Source organism: Wyeomyia smithii, chromosome 3, assembly GCF_029784165.1.
Source record: "Wyeomyia smithii strain HCP4-BCI-WySm-NY-G18 chromosome 3, ASM2978416v1, whole genome shotgun sequence".
In the NCBI taxonomy this organism is placed as follows: domain Eukaryota; kingdom Metazoa; phylum Arthropoda; class Insecta; order Diptera; family Culicidae; genus Wyeomyia; species Wyeomyia smithii.
The window spans coordinates 188052433-188078916 of NC_073696.1; the positions used below are offsets into that span (position 1 = coordinate 188052433).

At 37.2% G+C, this 26484-nt stretch overlaps 1 protein-coding gene across 8 annotated transcripts in view; it reads left to right on the forward strand.

Annotated features, from left to right (window-relative positions):
- LOC129726848 (protein couch potato) overlaps positions 1–26484 on the forward strand; it is a 460447-nt gene that overhangs the window by 91230 nt on the left and 342733 nt on the right. Inside the window, exon 1 of one of the 8 annotated variants that reach the window (XM_055684002.1) lies at positions 4018–4054. The exons of the other annotated variants lie outside the window; for them this stretch is intronic. The gene's annotated coding sequence lies outside the window, so the exon portion shown is untranslated. Of the gene's footprint in view, positions 1–4017; positions 4055–26484 lie in introns of those variants that run through there. 8 annotated transcript variants of the gene reach the window in all.

Below are 26484 nucleotides of genomic sequence, written 5' to 3' on the forward strand. Positions count from 1 at the left end.
TCGGCTGAAATCTCTTGCTATCGCAATATAGGGCCTTTGGGTGATGAGTTTAAGTACTTATAGGACCACCCTCGTAATGGCATACTGATAGCTTTATTTCCTCTATTTATTTATTTACTACTGCCAACAGTCATATAATAACATGTCCTAATGGCTACCAATATAAAAGTCGACGGAACAGTAACAAACATTTCGAACGTATAACACTAAATGATAAATGATAATCAAAGGCTTATGATACTCTGTTAAAAGCGCGTTTTATACCTATGATGGCACTATTAGAGCTGTAGTTGGTTCGACGGAAGGGCAATTGCAACGCTGGCATCCTTCGCAGAGTTCTAGAGGGAACATTCAGATTGATTTGACGAAGAATATCTGATACTAGCATAGCACGCGCTGTTTCTCGGCGTAGTAGGAGAGTGTTGATCTAAAGAAGCTGACAGAGATCCTCGTACCTAGTATTACGCATAGGTTGCCGCCAGGGGAGCGTTCGAAGGGCATAAAGTACAAACCTCCGCTTTAGCACTCTTCTCGCATTCCTCGCCTATATATGGCCTCACAGAACCTAATCCGCCACTGGCAATTTCTGATATGGGGAAGATTTTGAGGAATAAGGCACTAAATTCGTTTTTTCAGTCTTTCATTTTGTTTTCAATAGTTTGTACAAATTTGGATGAAAAGATTTTTTGACAAACATCTCTTTTGCACGGGACACCTTTTATTTCAACCAAACATTTCTTTAATAATCTATTAATAATATCAAACAATTTTGATCAACTAGTAGCTTTTAAAAATAACCCGGGAGGATGCAAACTTCTCAAGTTTTTTGTATCCTAGATATTGGTGTTCAACTTATGTTTATGTAAAGACAAATCCTAAATAGTTCAACCAGTACGACAAAAGACAATCACTTGAGCTGCGACAATGGTTTTTTATCAGCAATGTTTTTCTGGTATAACGAAAATGAAATGAAATTCAACGAATTAAACTTACTTCTAAATTTTACGTTCAGTTTTTTTTCAATAAAAGAAGCCTATTTCACATTTTAATGACAATACATAAATTCGTGCGTCAAAGCGCAATTAATAAACCAAATTCATTCAAGCTGGCTTCGAGTATCCGCACAGCCCGACTTATTCGAAGCGATTTGTCATCATCACGAATTAACGGATTCACGTCGCTATAGTATATTTGCCAGCATCCTTTCGTACAGCGGATGCTACCGTGCTTTACTACTTTCAGCTCGTAGCTTCTATCTTTTTTCGAGTATAATTGTTTCAGAGAAGGCCCCACTAAATTTATGCTAATACAGATAAATGTTTCCAAATAACGAAAAAAACAACAGCACATAGCTAGTAGCACTAAGTGGCCTACTAACAGTGGCTAAACTGTAGCCCGGTTCAGGTTCCAGGAAGAAGGAAAGCAGGAATGTGCAGAACTTTGTTTACTTGTCTACTTGGCACTTTACCAACCACCACGTTATCAGCGAGATGTAGGGGATGGAAAAATATATCGATTGATATGTTCCTAGGGACGTGATAGCTTACATTTCATTGTAACGGTATCTGTTAGATCTGGAGTGGAGGGGCGACAACGTTATCCAATTGTTTGGGCTACAATATCAGTGTGCACGGAATGTTAAGCTCGTTTATTGAGTTGTTGGAGTGAACGATAAAGGCAATCTTTAAGTTTTGCTGTACTTATTTTTGAAAACAACATCTTTTTATTTTATTCATTCTACCGTCTTTCATTTGTGTCAATCATCGGTACTAGGAAACCGACTTAACCCTTGGATTTAATTCACGACCACTTAACTTCTTGAGATGGAAGGCAACATCCCACAAATTTGTCGCTTTCGAAAATCTCTCGACGGTGTGGACCAACCACGCTAAACAGATGCCCTAGTCAGTCTTATCTATTCACACTATTGCCCGTAAACTTAGAAATTTGTCAAATGTTCAAATTAAATCCGAAACGAGCAAGTCGCCTGATCGCGAAGCATTGCCGTTTCCACCTTGAACACGTTGCCAAAATAAACGCGCTTCAATTTTGACGGAATAATGTGATCCTTATCAAGCAATGCGATTCGTACCTAGGTAGGTACGTTACCTTCTGCCAATTCCAAATCCCTAACTCAGCTGCTGCACCTTGGCGCACTCGTATTGGCATAGTATCGTAAAACTTCATTGCGCATAAAAATAACAATAAGCAAGTGTTATTAGAGTACGTCAGCTGAAGCCAAGCGACGGCAGTGCTCTCGACCGACTGTTATGCGCGTTCGTCGGAGGGTAATGAAAATAATCCCACATTGGATAAGATTTTCACCTTGAAGCATAGGAAAAAAAAAAAAACAAAAAGAATAAGCACGCAAGCCACCCACCGCTCGAGCGGTTTGCTAGTATTGTACGAGTGGATTTCACATTGTTACTAGCGTCGGTTATCGCTAGATTCGAGTTCGTTACTTTGCAGTTCGTGTTCACTTTGTGTACCGTGCTGGATCGAAATCCGTACACCTAAGCGCATGATAATCTTCGACGGTCAATAGCAAATCAAGAAATCACATATTGCTTTAAACTGACATGTTTACTTATAGATCTACTTATATTTTAACACTGTTTTCAAGCAAAATGATTAAAATCACTCCGAAACTCGGAAAAAATATGTTTAAATAGAACATGTTTTGAATCGAAATCCGTACACAGTTTTTTGTCTGAATCAAAACCCGTACAAGCCGTACGCGATATAGACTGGATCTAAGTCCATACAGCAATGAATTAAAATCCGTTTAGATATAGAAGTACAAAAATGTACATCTTTTATTTATAATTTATCTTTAATTCTAAGAAAATATATATTTTGAGGATTAATTGGTTCCAAAAGTTTCACACGGTTTTATATTTTTTTATCAGCTGAAATAGTGCAATTTTCGTAGCGTTTCGTTGCGGTACGCCTTGTCGTAGTAATCGGAACACCGGAACCTTTCGAAGCTTCCCGGTACGACTTTACCTTGCGCACCTCAGTCACAGCTCTTTCGAAATTGATTGCCGTATATTTATACTTGTTTTCTTCCATTAAATTCTGAAAACAAGAAGGAAGTTCAACAATATAGGCATGATACACACGCTGTACGGATTTCGATTCAAGCAATCACAAAGGATCACAATCCGTACGGCACAGATTTTGTTGAATAAATACAATTTACACTATTTACCAGACAATATACAGCCCGAAAATGACAAAGACTTACCTTTTCCATCAATTTCAAAAAGATTCACAGAGTAAAACACTTATATCCCACTTGAAAAACGTTTTTATCTGAAGAACGTTTCCTTAGTAAATTCTCTAACGAGACAACGAAATGACAACTGAAACCGATACACGATTGATTTTTCATTTTTAATATTTTTATTTCATGGCCTACTGGCGCATAGTTTAATTTAACAGAAGGTCAACAGCTCAACGGACATGTACATGTAACTATCATATGAATTTTCTTTTTTATAATGCTTAAAACTGAAGAAAAACATCAAGGTGTACGGATTTCGATACTGTACGGGTTTCGATCCAGCACGGTAGAAAGTTTAGCAGGGTTATTTTCACAGGTACTTTACACTAACACAACAAACGCCACAACAGGTACGTTTGGAGTTCAGAACGCTATTCTAATGCGCAGGTGATTCACGTTATCGCGCAATTATACTTACCGGTTGGAAAACGTTCTCTGTAACGTGCTCGTGAGCAGTCGAATCTGATTACAGCCGATCTGCCGCCATTTTTACGGCCAAGTGCGTAATTATGGGGAAGCGAGTTGCTAGTACGTTAGTTATGAATGGGGAGTATTTTTTCATGGATTAGAAAAATTTAGAGGCCATAAGTCACAAATGTCATAGTTTTTCTACACAAATGCTATAATTGTTTACACGTGGCTCGGATAAGTTCTTTATAACCTAAAAATTCTTTTTCTACCCCTCTTATATTAGCTGCTAATTTTTATTTATTTCTATCATTACAGGTAGGTACTCTATTGGACTGAAATTGGTTCTACCAGCAAAAGGTAACTGTAAAAACACGTTGACAACGAGCAATTTTTATTGTCTAAGAGATTTTCGATTGCTATACATGAAATGTCAGAAAAGGCGGTGTTTTATAAACAATTGTCAAACAAAAATGATTGACCACATTCTTTTCGTTGAAAATTGTCCTTATGAAGCATTTTGATTTTCTAGTACGACGCTTGCCAGTGTTTCCAAAAATATTTAATTAAGAAAATATCAATACGTAGGGTCTTTCGAATTCTGGATTTCAATTATAATTATTTCATTTGATAATTCGTTCATTAACATGTGAGTTGATTTGAAAATTTATTTTGAATTTATTTGAACTAGTCGTAATTTCAACTCATTTCGGGTTCTTGTTGCTTTTTATAAAATGAATCTGCAATTGTTCATCATACGTAATTTCCGGCGTATGAAAAAGTTTCGAAAAATTGTGGAACCGAACACAGTTCTTCCACTTCGTAAGCAAAAACAGTGTAAACGAAAAACATCGAGATTTTTTACAGCACGGCTAGCCGTACTGACTAATAATAAAATTTAACAGTGCCTTAAATAAAATCGACTAATCAGAGAAGGCTTTCACTTATACAAAACTTTGAGTGATTTTCGGTTTCTCTTGTCACGTTCTGTCCTAGGTACTGACTAGTGATACTGCTTAAACTTGCTCTTTCAATTATGAATTTTTTGTCGAATGTTACAGAATTTCTGAAGCCCTAATCATTTTTAGAATGCTTTTGTTGTCTTTCATGTCCAAACTGTTTTAGATTTATTTATTGATCACTTCGTTCCGATCACTTCAGTAATACGGGTAAAAAATTTTTCCCATCATTGGTACTAGAAGAAAAAACTAAAATCTGATTATTGGTATAATAGTGGCAAAGTTAAGTAAACGGAAAGTAACCGAAATTGAAATAAAATCAAGTTCGAATCGATAAAAATTAGACATTTCGGTCTTTTTCTTGCGTTTTTTTTGGCTATCAGTTACATATTTTTAAAACCAGTCCTTTTACAATGATGGTTTTTTTCTGAGTCACCAAGTTCATTTTCAAGCAGTATCCTGATGATTTTAACAATAGTCAGGAATAACTATCAATTTAATAACCTTTTAAAAATATTTTTAACTCTTTTATCATTTACTGTCCTTCAACCAGTTTCAATTGATTGGTTCGGTTTTGTTGTTTTCTTATTGTAACTTTCTAATACTTATATTAGTTCTTCAATGATAGTGCCTTTAAGAATCTAATGTTTTATGATTAGTAAAGCCTGATCATGATTTTTCCATGTGTTTTTTTCCTTTCTCATGGCGCTCAACTTTATTCACTGTTTCCCAAGTAACAAAACTGGTTTTATCAAAGTTTTATAGCGCTGTTTTGGCTGTATTGAGCGCTATAAAACTTTGATAAAACCAATATTGTTACTAGGGTTGTTTGGATCCGCTACATACAGGGTGGCAACGTGAAAGTGATACACTTTATTTATGTCACAAAACACAAACCAGTTTTTATTTATCTTCGGAATCGGTTTGAATAACATCTATAAGTAGTATATACTTAGTTGAGTTCAAATCTTTCACCATTGTGTTTGATTAATGCCATTGAAGTCATTGCAAGCCGCACGAACAACTTAGTTCGGCATTTTGCCCTAAATCTTCACAAAACGTTTTTAAATGTGTCCAAATTCAGATGCCTAACGTCGTCCAACTTCTTAGCATGTATCCCCAGCTTAGCGGGTTCTAGTCCGGTGACGATGCAGATCATTCAGATGAACTGATGAAATAAGGGAAATTCTGCACCACTTCTGAACGATCAATCAGCGCTGGTGCTAAATCATGTTGAAAGTAAAAACAAAATAGCAAAATAGCAAAATAGCATTTTAGCGCGAGGATGCAAATGGTCTTGACTAAAGTGTTGCAAGTAGTACTCCTTGTTTATTTTCACGCCCCTATCACTGAATAGCAATGGTAATTTTCCTTTGGTCGATATACCTCCCCCAACCATCACAGCTGATGCATTTTGATATCGATCGACTGCTTTTTTATCGGCTGTTATATCACAAGAACTGCTTCATTAACACGGCCATTTTATCTGTTTAAAGTTGTCTCCAGAGCAAACAACTTCGTCCGAAAAAATTATGTTGTGACCTGCGTGCGTCTTTAGCAGCAACCGTGATCTAGCAACACTGCCGGCAACATTTCAACAAGTTAATCCGTGAATTTTTTGGTTCTTAAAAGCTGAATATCCAAGGTCCTTTAAGATAACATTTTGCATGGAAGTGTGACAAATGTTTGTTTCACACGCCATTTTTTTTGCCGAACTTTGATGACTGCTGGAGGTTTCTTTTTGGAAACAACTGTGCCTGTATCCTTGAAACGCTTGATGGTTCTGTAGCCGAATAATCTGCTTAAATGCAGATTTGACAGCTTCCTCCTGCGGCCTGATCTCGATATTGGTCAATCCTTGCAGGTGTAAGACCCTTATTTGGTCGACGTGCGACCAGACCAGACCAAGTGCCATTTTTTTGAAAATTCAGTTTTTAACACCAGTGGTTGTGAAAATTAATAATCTGTCTTTCATGATAAAATGAAAACATTTGAACAGTTCATGATGATATTATAATAAAAATTTCCTGTAGTACCTTGCAGAAAACAAACCGGGTGGTAAAACTTCGAACCCTGATTACTCGAAATAATGTTTTAAACACGTCATTCTTTCAAAACATGCTCAGATGTTTGTCATGCTGTAACAGAAAATACGAGGGGCACTCGAATACCTGTATCACTTCTATGTTGCCACCCTGTATCTTTTAAATTTCTGGCTGTTAACGCCTTCATGAAAAGACTGCTTACCGTTAATTAAATTCAGTTCTAATAGTTTTTTAGCCTCACTATCCCCATGCTTTGATATTTTCAGACTGATCATGTCCTGCTTACAATTAGAGTAATTTTCGCCTCAATCAACCAACTGGTGACACGAGGTCTTTAAAATAGGATAATTATGTGTAAATAAATTACTTATACCTATTAAAGACCAACCGAGTTACTTGGGTACGTACCATGTAGGGTAACCGGTCACCCAATATTGAAGGAGTGAATGGTCGGTTGCCTCGGCGCGCTCCCAGTCAGGTAGAATATGCTTTATGGAGCCAACTTTATTTCCAGGATTAGCAGACCAAACCCCACTCGGTTGCAAGCAGCCCTTGCTAAGAAATTCGATTCTGCTCAAGTTTAATGCACCACAGCTACATAGCAGATGTTCCGAGATTTCGTTTTCCATGTTACAGAAGCGACAAGTGTTATCCCTGAACTCGACCAATGTTCTTTAAATGATACTTGCTCGGGCAGTGCCCATTTATTAGTCCTGTATAAGTACAAAGGGGTATAAGTACAGTGGGCTTGTTGAGCTCTAGGAGCTTTTTAGTAATTTTTGCGTTTGGCATTATTACTCTTTTCGACTAGTGACATCCCTTCAGTTGCCTGTCTTTCGTTGTTCCTCCCAATATTTAAGTTCCATTTTTATTTTGCAATTTGAGATACCGCAAAAGGGTTCTGGACCAACAAATTGCAAGTTGGAACCTTGTTGGAACAGTTTCTCTGCTTTTCCATTGCCCTCTATGCCGCAGTGCCTTGGTACCCAGTAAAAATTGACAGAGTTCATACGACATAGCCTTCGCAGTGAGAGAATACACTCCCTCCCCAGGATCATCAAGGGGGTCGCGAAGCTCTTGGTACATATGACAGGTAATTAAAATTTCCTCAAAGATGTCTAGTGAAAGTGGATTTTCAACTTTTCTGCATATAAGGACCAAAATGTGAAATCTATAAGACTTGCAGGACGATATGAGACTGAAAAACTCAGCCTCGTATTGCAAAACTTTTATTGGAAATTCTTTTGGGGGGGTTGCCAAGCTCTCTGTGCTTCGCAAAGGGGACCGCGGAGCTTGTTGTGTTTTGTAGAAGCGGCCGCGGAGTTAAAAAGGTTGGAAACCACTGGTCTAAAGGATTGTAGTGTAGTAGAGCACCAAGGGGTCAAAAGGTTTTCAAAAAAGTTGTATTTTAAGCAATTGTTGTTTTTTCATTGATCTATATCTCTCAAATTCGTCATTAAAGGTTCTACAAACAGCACGTTGCTTTTAAAGAAGATGATAAAACTTTAATTTTAAGTTAAAAAACGTTAGCCGCCATCATAGATTTTGTCGCCTACTTGTAGTTTATCAGAAAAACGGGTTTTTGAGCATGTGTACAGCCAACGATTTTAAATTTGACTCCACTATTGGAAAGCTGAGAAAAAATGTTTTAAGATAGATTGTTAAAATTAGGTGACCAACTAATTTAGCCTGCACGCAATATGATGGGGCTTTTGGTGTGCGTATGATGTGGACAGTCGATATTCCTAGTTTGCGGATAGTAAGTGCATCCACGCACCGTTATCTCTGAATGGCTTTTAATCGAATAATTTCGAGAAGTGATCCGAATAGCAAGGTAAACAGATAGAGGTAGAGGTACAGCATTTTCTCTCAGTTTCCCAACGATGGTGCCAAATTCCAAATCGGGGGACACGCACTTGCTTTTTTTTCTAATACTCACTGGCGTAGCGTGGTGGGGGCGGCGGGGGCGGTCCGCCCCGGGTGTCACCCTCTAAGGGGTGACCCCCACGAGGAAAATTTTAATATGTGTCAACTTCATAAGGGTGATATCCTTGAGATTAACTATCAATTAGGTGGAGGTCGCGGTGAAACCCTCGAAAATTATATAAATTTGCTTTCAAGAGTATAATCTCAACCAATTTTTCAAAAATAGGAAGATTCAGTGCAATTGAAAACAAACGTGCTAACTCTCACAAATTTTTGATAACAAAATGATTTCATTGCAACCTGGTAAAGGTGACACCCAGGAGGAAAGGGGTGACATCCAAATTTTCCGCCCTGGGTATCACCCGGTCATGCTACGCCACTGCTACTACTGTCAATCATTTAGACACATAGTTATATATCCCTCTTGAAAGACCTCTTCCACCAGTGGACTGGTTTCAGTAAGGGCTATACATAGATATGTTTTTCAATTTATTTGAAAATATCTCTATTGTTATAAATTGCATAATGCACTATGTTTTTACACTAAATTTCTTGCTGTTAATGCTATGATAAATTACCTATAATTCGCTCAAATATTGTCTCAAACTATTGGTATTCTTTTTAATACAATAGTGATGTTATTCATTTAGCAATTTCCCTGGCCAATTCATTCTAAAAACTGAAACAGCCAAAAAAAGGTCTAGAGTGTTTTGAAGACCTTGGACATGGTGACCTACTGACATATTTAAAAAAAAAAAACCTATAAATCATTCCCGAGGTATCATCGTCTTACAATTTTGGATATTTGGGCCATTTTTCGCGCAGTATTCGGCATTTTTTTTTTTTAAGGGGGGATTTGTTAGTAGCTTAAGTATTTATGATAAAAAAAAATTTGTCTAAAAATTTGTTTGTAAATCAAAAGTTTGTTCTTTAAACAAAGTTTAGAATTCCTGTTAATAAGAGGATATAAACATCTCGTATATTTGATGCACTTGGCTTGTATACTCTCAATGTGCTCTTTGAAAATAAGTTTTTTATCATAAATTAGTCCCAAGTACTTAACCTTGTCGGACCAACTTAAAATAACCCCATACATCTTGACAACGTGATTATTGTTTGGCTTGAGGAAAGAAGCCCTAGGCTTATGCGGAAAAATTATCATTTGAGTTTTAGAAGCATTGGGAGAGATTTTCCACTTTTGCAAGTAGGAATAAAAAATATCTAAACTTTTCTGCAATCGACTGCATATGACACGAAGACTTTTTCCTTTTACGGAAATGCTTGTGTCATCGCAGAACAATGACTTTGTGCATCCTGGAGGCAAATCAGGAAGATCTGAAGTGAATATGTTGTACAGGACTGGACCCAAGACTGAACCTTGAGGTACACCTGCTCTGACAGGAAATCTATCAGATTTTGAATTCTGATAGACAGCCTGCAGAGTTCGATCAGTAAGATAATTTTTTAAAATTTTGATTAGGAAAATTGGAAAATTAAAAGTTTGCAATTTCGCAATCAAACCTTTATGCCAAACACTGTCGAATGCTTTTTTTATGTCTAAAAGAGCAGCTCCAGTGGAATAACCTTCAGATTCGTTAGCTCGTATCATCTTAGTAACTCTGAGCAATTGATGAGTTGTGGAATGCCCATGGCGAAATCCAAACTGTTCATTTGCAAAAATTGAGTTCTCATTAATATGTGTTATCATTCTATTAAGAATAATTCTCTCAAACAGTTTACTTATTCAAGAAAGCAAACTGATTGGTCGATAACTTGAAACTTCAGCTGGGTTCTTATCCGGTTTTAAAATGGGAGTAATTTTTGCATTTTTCCATAATTTGGGAAAATATGCAATTTTGAAGCAGCAATTGAAAATTTTCACTAAAAATTCCAATGTGCTCTCAGGGAGATGTTTGATTAGTATATTAAAGATTCCATCGTCACCAGGAGCTTTCATATTTTTAAAATTTTTTATAATTGATTTAATCTCATTCAAGTTAGTTTCAATTATTTCTGCAGGTAAAAAATTCTGGGAAGAAATTAAATCAAATTGACGTGTGACTTCATTTTCAATTGGACTCACAAAATTCAAATTTGAGTTATGAACACTCTCGAACTGCTGAGCAAGTCTTTGAGCCTTTTGTTCATTGGATACAAGAAAACGTTCACCATCTTTTAAAACTGGAATAGGCTTTGAAGGTTTCTTAAGAATCTTCGACAGCTTCCAAAATGGTTTTGAATATGGTTTCAATTTTTCAACTTTAGTCTCAAAATTTTGATTTCTCAGAAGAGTAAATCTATGTTTAATCTCTTTCTGTAAATCTTTATAAAAAGTTTTAAAAACAGGGTCACGAGAACGTTGATATTGACGTCTGCGGACATTTTTCAAACGAATTAGAAGTTGAAGATTTTCGTCACTTATTGATGAATCAAATTTTACTTGAGCCTTTGGAACAGAATAATTCCTGGCATCAACAATTGCACATTTTAATGCGTCCAAAGCGGAATCAATATTCACTTCGTTTTGCAAATCAAGCTCATTATTGAAATTTCTCTCAATATGAGTTTTGTATCTTTCCCAATTAGCCTTGTTATAATTAAAAACAGAGCTCATAGGGTTTAAAACTGATTCATGTGATAAAGAAAAAGTTATTGGAAGATGGTCAGAATCAAAGTCAGCATGTGTGATCAAATCACTACATACATGACTTTGATCTGTTAGCACCAAATCAATTGTTGAAGGGTTTCTTACAGAAGAAAAGCATGTAGGGCTATTCGGAGACAAAATAGAATAGTATCCTGAAGAACAATCATTGAATAAAATTTTGTCATTGGAATTACTTTGAGAATTATTCCATGAACGATGTTTAGCGTTAAAATCGCCGATTATGAAAAATTTCGAACGATTTCTGGTGAGTTTTTGTAAATCACCTTTAAAATAATTTTTGAGCTCGCGTGTGCATTGAAATGGTAAATATGCTGCGGCAATAAATAAAATCCCAAGTTCAGTTTGAACTTCAATTCCCAAAGTTTCAATAACTTTCGTCTCAAGATGGGGAAGAGCACGATGTTTGATTCGGCGATGAATAACAATTGCAACTCCACCGCCGGAACCCTGAATCCTATCATATCTATGAACCACGTAATTGGGATCATATTTGAATTTTATGTTAGGTTTCAAAAATGTTTCAGTAATAATTGCAATATGCACATTATTTACTGTTAAAAAATTAAAAAGCTCATTCTCATTGGCCTTCAATGAGCGAGCATTCCAATTTAATATTTTAATTGTTTTATTTAAAATCATTGCTAAATTTTAAATTAGAAACAATTTTAATAGTAAAATTTGTGCCTATTTGAATGGCTTCAAACATTGATTTTGCCTGCAACATGGCGTTCATAAGATCGAACATTGCCTGTTGCAAAAAAAAAAGTTTACCTGTCGTAATAGGCCCCAGGCAGTTGACATTAGAAAAAATATTTTCGGCAGCAATATTAGCTGGAGTAATAGGTGTACAATTATTTTCTAGCGTGTTTTGCTTACCCATATTAACGGTCATTTTCGAACTACCAACACTAGGCGGTATAATGTTCGAACTACCTGTAACCTGTGCATAAGTTAAACGGGTATGCAAAGGAGTAGGTAAACTATGCGTCACTGGTACGCTTGGAGAATTTTGTTTTGAAGTTGGTTTTAATTGAGAAATTGAATTTTGTTTACCTTGCCTTGCCTTAACAATTGCTAAACGGACTGGGCATTGATAAAAATTTGACATATGGTTGCCGTTACAATTCGCACAGCGAAAATTTTTACTCTCTTTCACAGGACATGTGTCCTTTTTGTGAGAAGAGTCTCCACAATTAAGACATTTTTGGTCCATGTTACAGAATTTGGAACCATGGCCATAACGTTGGCAAGTACGGCATTGGGTGATATGCTTTTCACCTCCGCCATACTTCCTATAAATTTCCCACTTTACACGCACATTATACAATGCATGTGCTTTTTCAAAAAATTTTAAGTTGTTAACCTCATTGCGGTTAAAATGAATTAAATAATTAACAAGGGAAATTCCAGTTCTCTGACTGTTTTCGCCTCGTGATTTTTGTTTCATTAGAATTACTTGGGTAGGGGCTATGCCAAGTAATTCTGTTAAAGTAAGTTTGATCTCATCAACGGTTTGATCGTTGGTGAGACCTTTCAAGACAACCTTGAACGGCTTGGCGTTCTTGGTGTCATATGTAAAAAATTTGTACATCTTGTCAGTTAAATACTGAACAAGACGATCACGACCCTTTACTGAGTCGGCTAATAAGCGGCATTCACCTCTACGGCCAATTTGATAGGTAACTTTAACGTCAGAAACAAACGTTGAAAGTTCCTTTTTGAATATATTAAATTCAGAAGAAATAGTTACCACAATAGGTGGAACTTTCTCCTTTTTTAAAGATTTTATATTTTGTATAGTTTCATTATTGGTAACTTCCATTTCACCAGCTTCTTGCTCAGGCAAAATATCAAAAGGATTGTCACTACAGACACTCGATGTGTCAGAAAGAGATGCCTCTCTTTTCCTCCCCGCAGCGATGCGAGGTTTCTTTTTCCGTCCAGCCATTTCAGGTGATACGAAAAAAGTTAAAACAAATGTTAAATTTAAAAGTAGGTAGTCTTGAGAAAGACTGATGGGAAATAACTTTCAGGTAGTCTTTAAAAGACACACTGACAAAGCACAAACTTTGAAGCTATAGGCAGTCAAAGACCAGTCCACAAGCAACCGAAAAAACGTCTGATCTGTAGGACAGTTCAAGACGCACTGAGTATTCGGCATGATCGCATCAATTGAAGCCGTTGCTGTTTCCAGTGCTGGTTTCGTTCGGTTTCGGTAGCTAATAAAAGGTGATTTTTTTTTTTGCTATTTGGTTTTTCGTGTATTCAGATTTGACAGTTCACGCGGGAATTCTGACAGCTGTCAAAGTCTAATGTGCTCAGTTTGGTTTGCCATTTCACCATGAACAGACTTACGCCTGAACAACGCTTACAAATAATCGAATATTATTACCAAAATTCGTCCTCTGTGAAAAATGTTTTTCGCGCAAAATTGTGTTCAGTGACGAAGCTCATTTCTGGTTAAATGGGTATGTTCATAAGCAAAATTGCCGCATTTGGATCGAAGAGCAACCAGAGGCAATACAAGAATCGCCAATGCACCCAGAAAAATGCACGGTTTGGTGCGGTTTACACGCTGGAGGCATCATTGGTCCGTACTTCAAAGATGATCAAAATCGCAACGTTACGGTCAATGGCGCTCGCTATCACGCGATGATTTCTGATTTTTTTTTCGCCGGAAATGGAAGAGCTGGGTCTTGTTGACATGTGGGTTTAGCAAGACGGAGCAACGTGCCACACATCGCGCGAATCAATGGACATATTGCGGAATGAGTTCGGTGAGCAATTCATCTCACGAAATAGACCGGTGAATTGGCCGCCTATATCAGCGGTTCTCAACCTGGGATACGCCTCTAGGTGGTACGCGAAAGAAAAATCAGTAATGGCGGACATAGCAATGTTTTTTTGTAATACTTCAGTTGTTGTTCCAACTTGCTCTCAAAACATGACTGTAGCAGTAAAACAAACTATAGTCCAATTTGAAACCTGGACTAGACTACCACAACGTGATCTACAACTGCTTTCTCCCACTCTGCGAGAACATTAGAAGCCAGGGGGTACAATTAATTGGGAAAATATTGCCAAGGGGTACGCGGACAAAAAAGGTTGAGAACCGCTGGCCTAGATCATGCGATTTAACACCGCTAGATTATTGTTTGTGGGGCTACGTTAAGTCTCTAGTCTATGCGGATAAGCCAACAACAATTCCAGCCTTGGAAGACAACATTACACGCGTTATTCGCGAGATACCAGCCGAAATGCTCGAAAAAGTGACCCAAAATTGGACTTTTCGTATGGACCATTTTTATGCGTTTTTTTCAAAGAAAAACCAAATTCTGAAAAAATAACCCTTTATAATATAACACCGTCCTGGTCGCAACAAATTCTCAGCCTAACCTTTGTAGCGAATATATTAAGGCGAGCTACCGATGTAAAAGCATATACCGGGTAGTCCTCATGACTTTCTTTTCTTGTTTATTTGTTCATTTTAAATTCATCTGACAATGATTAGTCTTAATGAACAATCAATTTAATTTAAAAGTACAGTTATTCGGTGACCTCTGATATTCACTGACGAAATGCGTTGATCGGCAAATTGTAGTTGAAAAACTAGTAAAATTCACTGATACGGTGGCATACGGCACGAATCGGGTCGTTAGAACCATAAAGTCGCCTGCGTGATGCTAAATGAATAAAATTTCTGTGACGTAATGGTCTTTCAGGAGCGTATAAATCTAGTTGAGCCAGGATACTTGGACAATCGACGTGGCCAATCAGTAACTTTTCTATAAAGACGGCCTGAGCGGTTTTTCATTGAAGTTCTAATGGTTGGATACCAAGAAGTCGGGAACGATTTTCATACGATGGTAGATTCAGTGGATCCCTCCCTGGGAGAAAATGAAGCGCCGAACGGATAAATTTCTTTTGCACCATTTCTGTTCATCTTTTTACATTACACTTTGTTTGTTTCACTTCACTTCACAGAAATAAAAATGTAATGTAAAAGTGTGTAGATTCTGTCAACAGCTCGAAGAAAAATCAAAGAATTTCTATTCTGTTTGAACAATTTGCGTGAAAAGGACTACATACTACAGAACAGGGTTCTAGGATTGATCTCACAAGGGAACAGTAAAGTGATTTAAGGTATAACGGATCACGAAATCCATCGGCAATCTTGAATATAAATCCCAGTTGCCGGTTAGCCTTAGCAATGATGTGAAGGTTGTCGAAGGTCAATTCATTGTCCAAAATGACACCTAGATCTTTTATACATCCCACGCGGAGGACACGGTGGCTTGCTATGGTATATTCAAACACGATTTGCGAACGTTTTCTACTAAAAGAAATTGTATTGTACTTTTCTATACTAAACGTTAAGCAGTTTGTTTCGCACCAATTCGCAAACGTAGCAAATTGTTCCTGAAGCTCCATGCAATCGCACAAACATTTTATTTCTTCGAATAGTTTGGTATCATCAGCATAAAACAGCTGACAGTTAGAAGGCAACTGCGGAGCAGCATCGTTTACGAAAAGTGAGAAAAGTAGCGGGCCCAAATTGCTGTCTTGTGGAACACCTGACATATTGGAAAAGCAGTCCGAGACGGCTGATCCTACTTTCACACAAACTTTACGGTCAGTCAAGTATGACTCGAACCAGCATAAGGACTCCGAAGTCATACCAAAACTTTGCATTTTATCTAGCAGTATCCCATGGTCTTGATGTTGCTGTAATGAAACCCGTCACGGTGCGCTGAAGAAACCGCTGGAGCTGTGGTTCACAGGCAAAAAAGCAACACTCAACGTCCCTTGGCTACAAATAATAAGCTCCTTCAGAATCATTTAAAGCATGCAATCGCTTGGAAATGGCTTGTCGAGTAATTCACATTCCCCAAGTGAGCTGTTCCTGCCTTTGGCATGGACCCTCATCGAGCAATTTATTCAATTCAGGGTCATCGAAGGTTTTTAGCCTTGCTTCTCGCGTACAGTCGTTAACATTGAAATAAATGATTTAATTCAATGAAAATCAATGCACTTTATTTTTTCTTTAAGTGGAATTAGGAAAGTTAGAAAACAAAACTAGACATTTTCACGCAACTAAAAGCATAAAGCATCACAACAAAATCACTAACATGTTAAAGCATTTGCTCAACTTGGTTTATCACGTTAAATATATCAAAATCAATCAGCTCTTACTGTTGGCGCCATCTACTGCCAAAAAGCCTAATAATGTTGTGCTCTATATCGGTACTACCTACATGGTTGATAGAACCAAAAATAATGATCCAGTTAGTATAGATATAGAAAGAGTTATATATCAGTAAAGTTTGTTCATCACTGAAGCAAAACGAGTGTACTAAATTTAGAAATCCTGAAGCGACAAAAACAGTTTTGATCTCATCGATGTTCGATAGACGATGAAAAGCGGAGGCGGTCATGGTAGCCACTGCAGAGATCCGGAAATAATTCTGTTTATCTTGTATTTGATGTCGACAGTATTCCAGGCAACAGCTACTGCCTGATCGAACGTTTTATAAATTTTTTTATTTAATTTTAGGCTGAACGAATATCTCACTTAATGTTTTTAATGTTTCAATGTGTTATTATGAGGACAACTACCAATTTTGCTAATCTTTTTCTCGGTTATGACTAAATGATTGCCTTACTTCTCAATAAGAAAAAAAACTTTAGTTCAGCATTTGTTATTACCAACTTAAAATTAAAATCAGATCGTAAAAAAACGATATCCGGGTCAAAATCCCAGAATTATATATGAAGCGTGTATTTTCTTGAATTTGAAGACATTTTTCTGTTGGGTAACGATACGAGGTTTCGCATTTTTGGGATGTTTGATGCTCACAGCATCCTCTCAATGAGAAGGGATAGTTTTCGCGTTAACTAATACACTGTCAGTTATTATTTATATCGAAAAAGAGAATCACCGGAAAATTTCTGATGTCATGCCTTCGCAACAAACAAAACAAAGTTTTAGGACGATTGACAACTGAACTATCAATATTTTTAGTATTGTAAAATGAATTTATTGATCGTAACTTAATAAGTATGCAAAGTAGCATTATTACAATTCCCAATTTATTGTTACGATTGTACTGTAAAGTCGAAATATGCTACAACATTCTGCACGATTTATAACGAAGGATTAAAATTAGGGTTGGTTTTATGATGCTGTGCTTTTTCTATGCCTGCAATATGCTCACTTACTCTTCCCGCTCTAGTTGACCCTCTTTGTTTCATAGCTACGAGAAAAGCTTTCCACAATGCGCTACCTCTTTTTATGCTAAATAATTATCTTCATGACGACATCAAGCAGCGATAAATCAGGCTGCTACTCCTGTACTTTCTGTGGTGGAAATGCGAGTAGGGGTAAACAGGGTAAGACCGCCCTGCGGGGTAAGACCGCCCACCGTAGTTTTACTACCAAGTTATAAAATAATTGAAAAATTTCTTTAACGTGTCTATTACAGTATAATTACATAACATTTTGCACGTTTTTCTGTTTTGATAGTGCACGAACGGTCGCAGAAATAATCAAAAACAACCTTTCAGCTGGCAACCAGTCAATGCGCTATTGTTTTGCGGCAACGGGACTTAAGGTTTTTCAGTCTAAAAATCTATTGTTTTGTTCGTGAATATACGTTTAATCGCTTGCCTGAATCTATCTTCTTTCGGAAATATCGAAGGCCGTGAGTAATCTTGTAATTTTCACTACTTTTTCGGTCAAATATGAAAATGTTCCACTGGGGGTAAAGTCGCCCACTATACAAGAGGTAAAACCGCCACGAATCCAACTGCTTGTTGTTTTACTTCAAGACCCAAATGCCTCGACACTACAAAGGGAATATTTACAGGATCAGTTAAGCAACTTCAAGCCACATAAGACATCGATGTTAATCGACAATTTTCGATCTGGTTTAAGCTTTTCTAGTAATATATTTTAACAAGACTTATTTTTGAAATAAGTAAACCTGTGTGAAAATGGTGTTAATGAACCAAAATAATTTTAGAGCCAGGACGTCTCGACGGCAGAATTGAAAATAGTAGTTTCTTACATTCGAAAAAAGTACACACTCTAAAAAAATTTAATGAGAAAATATAAAAATAGAATTAAAAATGTATATTTTTTTCAATTTAAAAAAAAATGTTTTTGCCTGTAAAATCTACAAAAGGTAAGCTAAAATTTTATGGTTGTTGGATCATGGAGTAATAGAAATATTAATAGCTCAATTTTTGTGAAGAATTTTTTTTGACGGTTTATTTGGTGTATAAAGTCGTTGGTAATTTTGTTCTTCAAAAAAAAAAAACATAGAAAATTGAAAATATAAAAAGAAGAAATAATAATAATTATTTTTTTTCTATACATAATAAGTCTTCAAAAGAATCATACAGATAGGTTTAATGAGTTTTAATTTTTAGCTTAAAGATAGGTATATTATGAATTCAATATCTTGAAAAACCCCAATTCTGAAAAATCTATTTATTTTGAAAACCAAAAAAGTTACCTAAACATTGATTTGAACTTGAATAATCAGAAAACAAAATAAGTTAAAACTTAGGAAAAAATTTTTTTTTCAGATATTTCACAGTGTATATTTTATTTAAAAAGAAAAAAAATACCATCTACAACTTTGTCAGAGAAACTATACCGGTAGAATCAACCGTTTCGGCCCTAAAAATATTGTTTATCCTCAAAAAATGGTGGGCGATCTTACCCCGTTGGTGGGCGGGCTTACCCCGCATGAAAAAGATCTGCACATTTTCAATGAATTTTTAAAATTTAAACAAATGCTGGAAAATAAACAAATATATTTCAGTTCTTATTTTTTAAATGCGGGTATTGAATAGAAGAACCTCTTAGCGAAGAAAAAATGAAATTGCAGCCGCAACTTTTTTTTCTATAAACAGAATTGCTAAAGGGGGCGGTCTTACCCCGCTTACCCCTACGTGGCCATTTCATGCTGTTTCTCTCATTTAAGCTCCAGTGGACCACTAGCACGGGGTGGGTGGTGAATGTATCCAGTCGGGTTTGCTTAATCATCGATCACGATAAATCTGACCGTTAACCAGTGCAGTTAGCATTTAATTGAATTATCACCTATTTCAACTACATAATCGGCTTTCGATTGCTGCAGTTATCCACTCTAATTTAGAATATGGTGTCCTGTCCCGTAGGAATGCGGTAATCTCCCCAGAGCAATGCCATATGCCAATCACCGTGCCGCCCCGCCTGCTGACAATTCATTCTGCAGTCATTCAACCCTGCCTGTCCGGGTTGAATGCGAATGCTTGGCCTATTGCGGTCATTGATAATCTTGAGCTTTTTCGCATGGCTGCCGGCTTCATGCCATGCCGAGTTGAAGCACACACACGTGGTGGATAGTTAGTTAATGCTACTGGACTGCTGCAGTGGCACTCTATGGAACGGGGAAAACATTCCACCACCACCACCACAATTGAATCGCACCACTGATTTTATGTTGATGAAGATGGGCTTGGCTGTTTTTTATTTGCTTAGGATTGATTGACTGCAAATTCCATGCAGATGTGAAACCATGACCACCACTGATTTGATTATTTCTGAAAAAGATGAATTTCTAAACTAATTATATTTTTGTGGGCGTTCGTAAGGTAAATATTTTATAACAGATTATCAGCTAATTATTTCGTGTGGTGACTTCACAACATTACCGGAGTTGATGTGTAACAGAAATATTCAAATTTTGATTTATACTTTGCGCAAACAGTAAATTTATACACCATGTTGTTAAAAAAATTCAGTATTGCGTATTTTTTAATGTGTTGTGTGTTTTGGTCTTTGATTTAAGATAAGATTTATTAGTTTCTGAACACAATTTGTCAGGATACTCAACATGCGATTATAAGTAAAATAAAATGTTTGCTGCTTACAAAGAAATGAATGAAACCCAATAAAATTTCAACCTTAGAAGCTTACGAGTTTTCAGTCCACTTGAAATGTATAAGAAAGGATCAGTCTTTTAATTATTTATTCGTTGCATCCTAACGTGGTATAAAAATTTCGGTTAGAATATTTATAGGGTTCGAAATTGTTTCCTATGGAGCATAAAAAGCTTTTAGGCTTCAATAAAAAAAGCCGCACTCTGTAAGTACAAAATTCGACAAACATGTTGAACTTTTTAGATGAAATAAAGAACTTATCTGTCTGTTTTTTTGGTTCATATTAAATTTTATCTGAAAAAGCTTTTTTAGTCACATTTGTTTGTAGAGTAAATCAGTTGTAAAATTTAGTTTCTTCAATAAGAGCTTAATTGATCTTGACGTTTAAGGCTGCTTTTAAAAGACTATGAACTATCCTCAATAAATACATCAGAGGGGTTCGAGAGTTGTGAGCTAAATTATTTCATTCATTTTGCAGTAACAGTTTCAATACAAAAATGGCACTAGATGGACTTATTTTCTTATCTCCAAAATTTGACTAAATTCTAGATTCGTTAGTGAATAATATAACAATAAGGCGCGCTTATTAATATAAAGTTACAGCCCAAAATACTTGGAAAAGTTTTTTTTTGTATATTTGAATTGATGTGAACAAACCATCCCGAGCAGGAGAAAATATCATTATACTATCACATCCGGAAATTGGCAATAAACCTCATTTTATTTTGTTTTGCGCTCCTGCCGGGGATATCGCTTTTTGATCTGCATCGTTTTCCAAAATGAACTGATACATCGCTCTTGAATGTTTTGGTCTAGTCAAGGAATTATTAACAACATACTTTTTTCTCCCCATGCTCCTCTTCTGCTCTCCGCTTGTACCTACCATTTCTTCCTTCTCACTCAGCAAACACTGGTGTCTACGCTTCCGTGGTTTGTGGTTTGTATCTGATTGATAGTATGTATCAGATTTATCGTATTTCAATTCATTACTGAGTGAGACATGAAAGACATTTGTTTGTATATGTGATTTCGTTTGCTCGGGAACGATTTGCTGCATTGACAGGATATTTCGTTGAAAGCATTCCAGCTGTTTCTAGCTCTTGTTTGCCCGTCCTGTTTGACCAAACATTATGTTTACTTGCTTGTTTGCAGTACTATTTGCTCTGTTTGTGGAATAGCATCTATATGTATTCGTTTCCTCTACTATAAAATAATTAACAAATATAATTGGGTCAAAAGCATCAAAACATGTTTTGTTGTTTTCGAAGGAATAACAGTTCCTCGTGGTACTTTTAACATGCTAGTGACCTATTTGATACGATGGTGGACTTAAATCTCTCAGGAATCGTTTCTCTAATATGGTTTCACAGTATCTGTCCCGGTTGGACGCTTGCTCTTCCCTATTTCTTTTGGGGAGCGGTACAGCAGAAAAATTAATTATAAAAGAGTCATAGGTATATTGGTTGCACCGCCCAATAACGTACAAACAACGATTTGGTACAGTAACATAGTTGTGTGTCGCCTTCGGAGCATCAATTTATTTCGCTTCAGGCTTAAAACAATGACACCAAAGGGATTCCGGCTGTCGAATGGGCAGACTATTTAAAAATGCAAATGGGTTCGACAGTGATGTTAACTACTAAACCACATCGAGCCAATCAACCTAGGATTCAAGTGGTTTCAGTGATTCAGCTTCAGGATTGATTTTTCTGTACCTACTATTTCGACCCGGTTCGTTAGAATAACCCATGCGACGTGGACGCCATGGAAACGGTCTCCAACAGTACCGACCGACCGTTGGATGCCGGAATCACGCCTTCATCAATCATACGAAGGTTTGCGTCGGTGTTCCGGCTGGGACCTGGTACCGGGAAGCTGGGAACAATACCGGGATGCGATTGACGCAAAAAGCTCGAAACAAAGCAGGATAGATTTGTCAATCACTTTCGCTGGTTCCCTGGACTCGTTCAATTTCCATCCAACCAGCGAAGCGAGAGCTGGGGGATGATTCGGTGACATTTTGTGTCATGCTGCCGTGACGTTTCCCAATTTTTGAAGCATGCGACTGTAAAACAAGCGGCTTGATGAATGAACGGAAGAATGATTCGCACGATGCGAGCGGGTCAAGCGGGGAAGCGCTGGATCTGGTGGGCGGTAACAATGAGTTCGGCATTCGCCCAGGCAGGTTTGACTGGGGGTGTACATGAAGCACAATTTGTCTGCTCATTTGTCTATGACGTTACGGATTGCTTGGACGATTTACTAGCAAGAAGGGTACATCAATTGATTCGAGCTTACGGTTTGCAACTAGTAGGTGTAGGAGAAAAAAATTACAAATTTTATGCAGTTTAGTTTAAAGAATCCGATAAATATTTCATTGCAGAACCTTTTTTGTTATTGATAGCGGGTAACTCCCACTTCCGAAGGAAGCTGTTCCTGCGTTCGGCATGGTTCCTCATCGAGCAATTCCTTCGTTTCAGCGTTCAGCGTCCAAGTTTTTTACCCTTTCCTAATGCGGGCGTCGTCAACAGTCACGGCACGTTGTTGCATCTAGAGCAATCATTCCGAAAATATTTTTCACCATTCGATGCGCTTCAGTCGTCGTTTTGTTTGCATTAAATGAGAAAAGTAACACTTTCCCCGTATCAGCTTTGTTCATCGCGTTTTGAATATGTCAAAATCAACCAGCACCAAGGTGCCATCTATTGGCAAAGAATGAAAACTTAGTTGTGAACCTTTCAGTTTACAGCAATGATTTGTAATGAACAATCAATCAACAAAAATAATTTCCAGACATTTCACGTATCAATACTTTGTTCTAAATAAGATAATGTATGATTTTTCTCAGCAAACAATTATTTTTAATATAACTTTTATATGTTTTTTAGTAATTAGTACGCCAAAAACACAAGCGATCCTGAACAACCATTCGACACTATTTGTACCCAATATACGCAATCCAACGAAGCAACCTCAGTGTCTTCCAATTGAAGATTTCTTTTGGATTTTAAGTTTTTTGGGGCACAAAAATAAATGGAAAGTAAAGAACTGCAAATAAATGACTGGTAGAATCAAGAAATGCATTCGGAAATTCGACGTGAAGATTTTACAATGCTTTTGTTTCGCTATCATGAAAAACCTTCGTCGAAAAGTCGGTTACGGACCTTTCTCAAATGTTCATATTTTTTTCGATGATGATGAATGTATCTGAAATGAATGTATGAATGAAAAATAAATCAGTTTTTCTTAAAGTACGCATACCATTTATATACAGTAAAAAAAACAAAATTTTTGTTACCAACCGTCAATAAATTCATCAAAATAACCATACGTACGCGCTTTCAATATGTAACGACAAAATCAAAAAAAAAGGTTTTATTATGATGGAAATAAGGTGTCGAGCGAGTAATCTTGCACACCGATTGAAAAATATTCTTTCGAGAAAACCTGCTGGACGAATAGCTAAGTGGGCGTTCTCGATATGCAATCCGGAAAAAGGCATCATCAAGACTGCCAGGGCTGTCTATGGGACTAAGAGTCATGAATAAGAGTCGTGTAATAAGTATCCATCGGGTGCGAAATCTTTTACTTTGAAGGATTCTCTGAATTGAAAGCGGTCAGAAAGCGTGCATTTCAATCGTTTTCTTATGTGGAGATTGCGACAGAGGAATTGTGTCATAAAAGACAAACTGGTACTATAGTAGAGTTCACTTAAAGATCACATAATTATTTTTTTAAAGTTCAGTTTATTAAAACAAAGAATCAAAGATATTTATACATATATGCTTACAAAGAAATTAAACAACTTATATTTATTCATAATTCTAGATAAACATTTCAAAGGTCCTATCTGCTTTCATCGTTTTTCCGGAGCGTCTTTTCATTTTGGTAATGGTTCAGCTTTAGTAACTCTCCCAACGTGGTTTCCGTTAAGAAGGCTAGAGTGATCCCTCCGCTATCAAGTTGTGCAAATAACGTGCCATAAAAGGTATTTAACAAGTTGTGGTGATGGAATGAAAGTGATCGATCAAAAAATCGATCAAAGCAGATAGAACTTTTTGAAATGTTTCTTTAGAATTGGGGTCCGAATTTTTCAAAAATTAAGCGAAAAAAATCACAAGGGTTGTGTGCGAAGCCACGATTACAAGGGTGACGTAGAACTATTTAATAAATTCCAACAGTTAACAATTACAACAGTACAGGCCATGTTAGCGCAAAACAAATAGAGAAAAATATGTAATCCTCAATTCATTTGTTTGGTTGACCAAAAAAGGACAGTCGACGCTCGCAGCATCCAGAAATAAAGTGATTTGTTTGAGTAAAAGTAGGCTGTCACTAAAATAAGTTTTAACAGTTAGAGTGCAGCATGCAGATTAAACTAACATTTTACTTTTCAATTACAACGCAAAACGAGAAATATTTCTATATTTTCCATCATTTATTTGTTTCGTCCTCGAAAAGACATTGCAAAGCGATAGTGGAGATTAAGGTTGTCAGGGTACTGGTTGTCAGTGGAAAACTGTTTGTTTTGACACTGAAAGCTTGACAGCCGGTAGATGTTGAATGCTAGGATCCAGAAAGCTTGTGTTGATACTGAACTGCCTGTGTCCCACTATCTACTAAAATAAAGATTTAAATAAGAGCGAACAAGGCAAGCAGAGATACCAGAGCTATGTCGTGTTAATCTGTAGATTCTACGGATTTGTACGTAATTCACCGAATATCCGCAGAAGTGAAACATATATGGGTCATTCCATACGAAGTGTACATGCCACTTGAACACGACCTTCACGGATTTTGCTCAAAGTTGGGGGAATTGTTCATCTACTGTCTCTTTGGAAAAATCCCAATTTTGGTATCGACTGGAATACCCCTCGCTCGAATACGAAGTTTACAACTTTTTTCGTTAAAATGCTATATCTTGAGATTGGCTCATATTACCTCGGGATGATAGATGTTTCTTATGTGAAATTTTCTAAGGAATACGATGAAATGATCAAATTTAAAATAAAATGCAGCCATTTTTATTTTGCCGAAAAATATAAATTTAGTTTTCGTCTATGAATTGTAAGAAAAAGAAAAAAGAAATTTTGAACAAAAATTGCGTGACTTTGCAATAAACAGGGGGGTCCCACAGAGCGGGGGGTATTCCAATCGACACCAAATTTGGGATTTTTCCAAAGTGAAAGTAGATGAATAATTCTCCTAACTTTGAGCAAAATCTGTGATGGTAGTGTCCAAGTTTGTGCTTTTTCGTAGTCACTTCGTATGGAATGACCCATGTGTAGATCTACGGACAAATCTAGAAATCTGGCGAGCCTGCCGGTAAGTCTGCAGCCACTGATACACTGCTGGCACTCGCTGCCGCTATCATTGCCGTTACAGCTGCTGCTGTTACTGTTGTTACCCACTGATACTACCAGCTTCCACTAAGTTGGGACCGTCCTTCCCACCATCCACTACTTAAATGACTGTTTTAAGCCGAAGCAGAGTCTTGCATATCTCAAAGACAGTATTCTGTTAGAAAAAGCAAGCAGACCAATAATATCCGTCACGTAATGGCGTTTCTGAAGTAGAAATTTATTTGGAGCACCTGAGTTTTTACCTTCCAAAAAACTAAAAATGTTCGTGTGGCAAAAAGACACCATGGCACAGGGTGCTGCGTGTGACAATGCGCTTTTGTTGGCGGATGGACCATGCATCTACCCGTCTAGTGACGAAAGAGTTAGAGATGTCCAGCATCTTCTGTCTTAGGCAGCCGTTCTCCTGTCTCCTTGTACACCAGCAGATCGTGCATCTTATTCCACCGCGAAGCCTTCCACGGAGTCGACGACCTCTTCCTGGTTCTCTGCTGAAGATAGTTTTGGCGGCTCTCTCGTCAGGCATTCTGGTTACATATCCAGCCCACTGAAGCATGCCACGCTGTATTACTTTCACTGTATCAGCATTTTTGTATACGTGGTACATCGTAATTCATGCGCCAAGCAGTGATCGTAGAACCTTACACCTCATACCTACCCTCTGGATGTTCGATGTCGATTTAAATATGTTGAACATCCGGGCGCAAATTTTGCTTACCACGAGATGGTTTGGCCCCCGAAAATACTTCACATAGATGACGTCTGAAAGTGCCAGCCGTCGATAATATGTGGTCGATCTGGGAGCAAGCCTCTCCATTGGGGTGTCTCCAGGTGTGTTTCCGTGCAAAATAGGTACCTACCTACTATAAAAGGCCGTTGGGCGCAAAGAGGTTCACTAGCC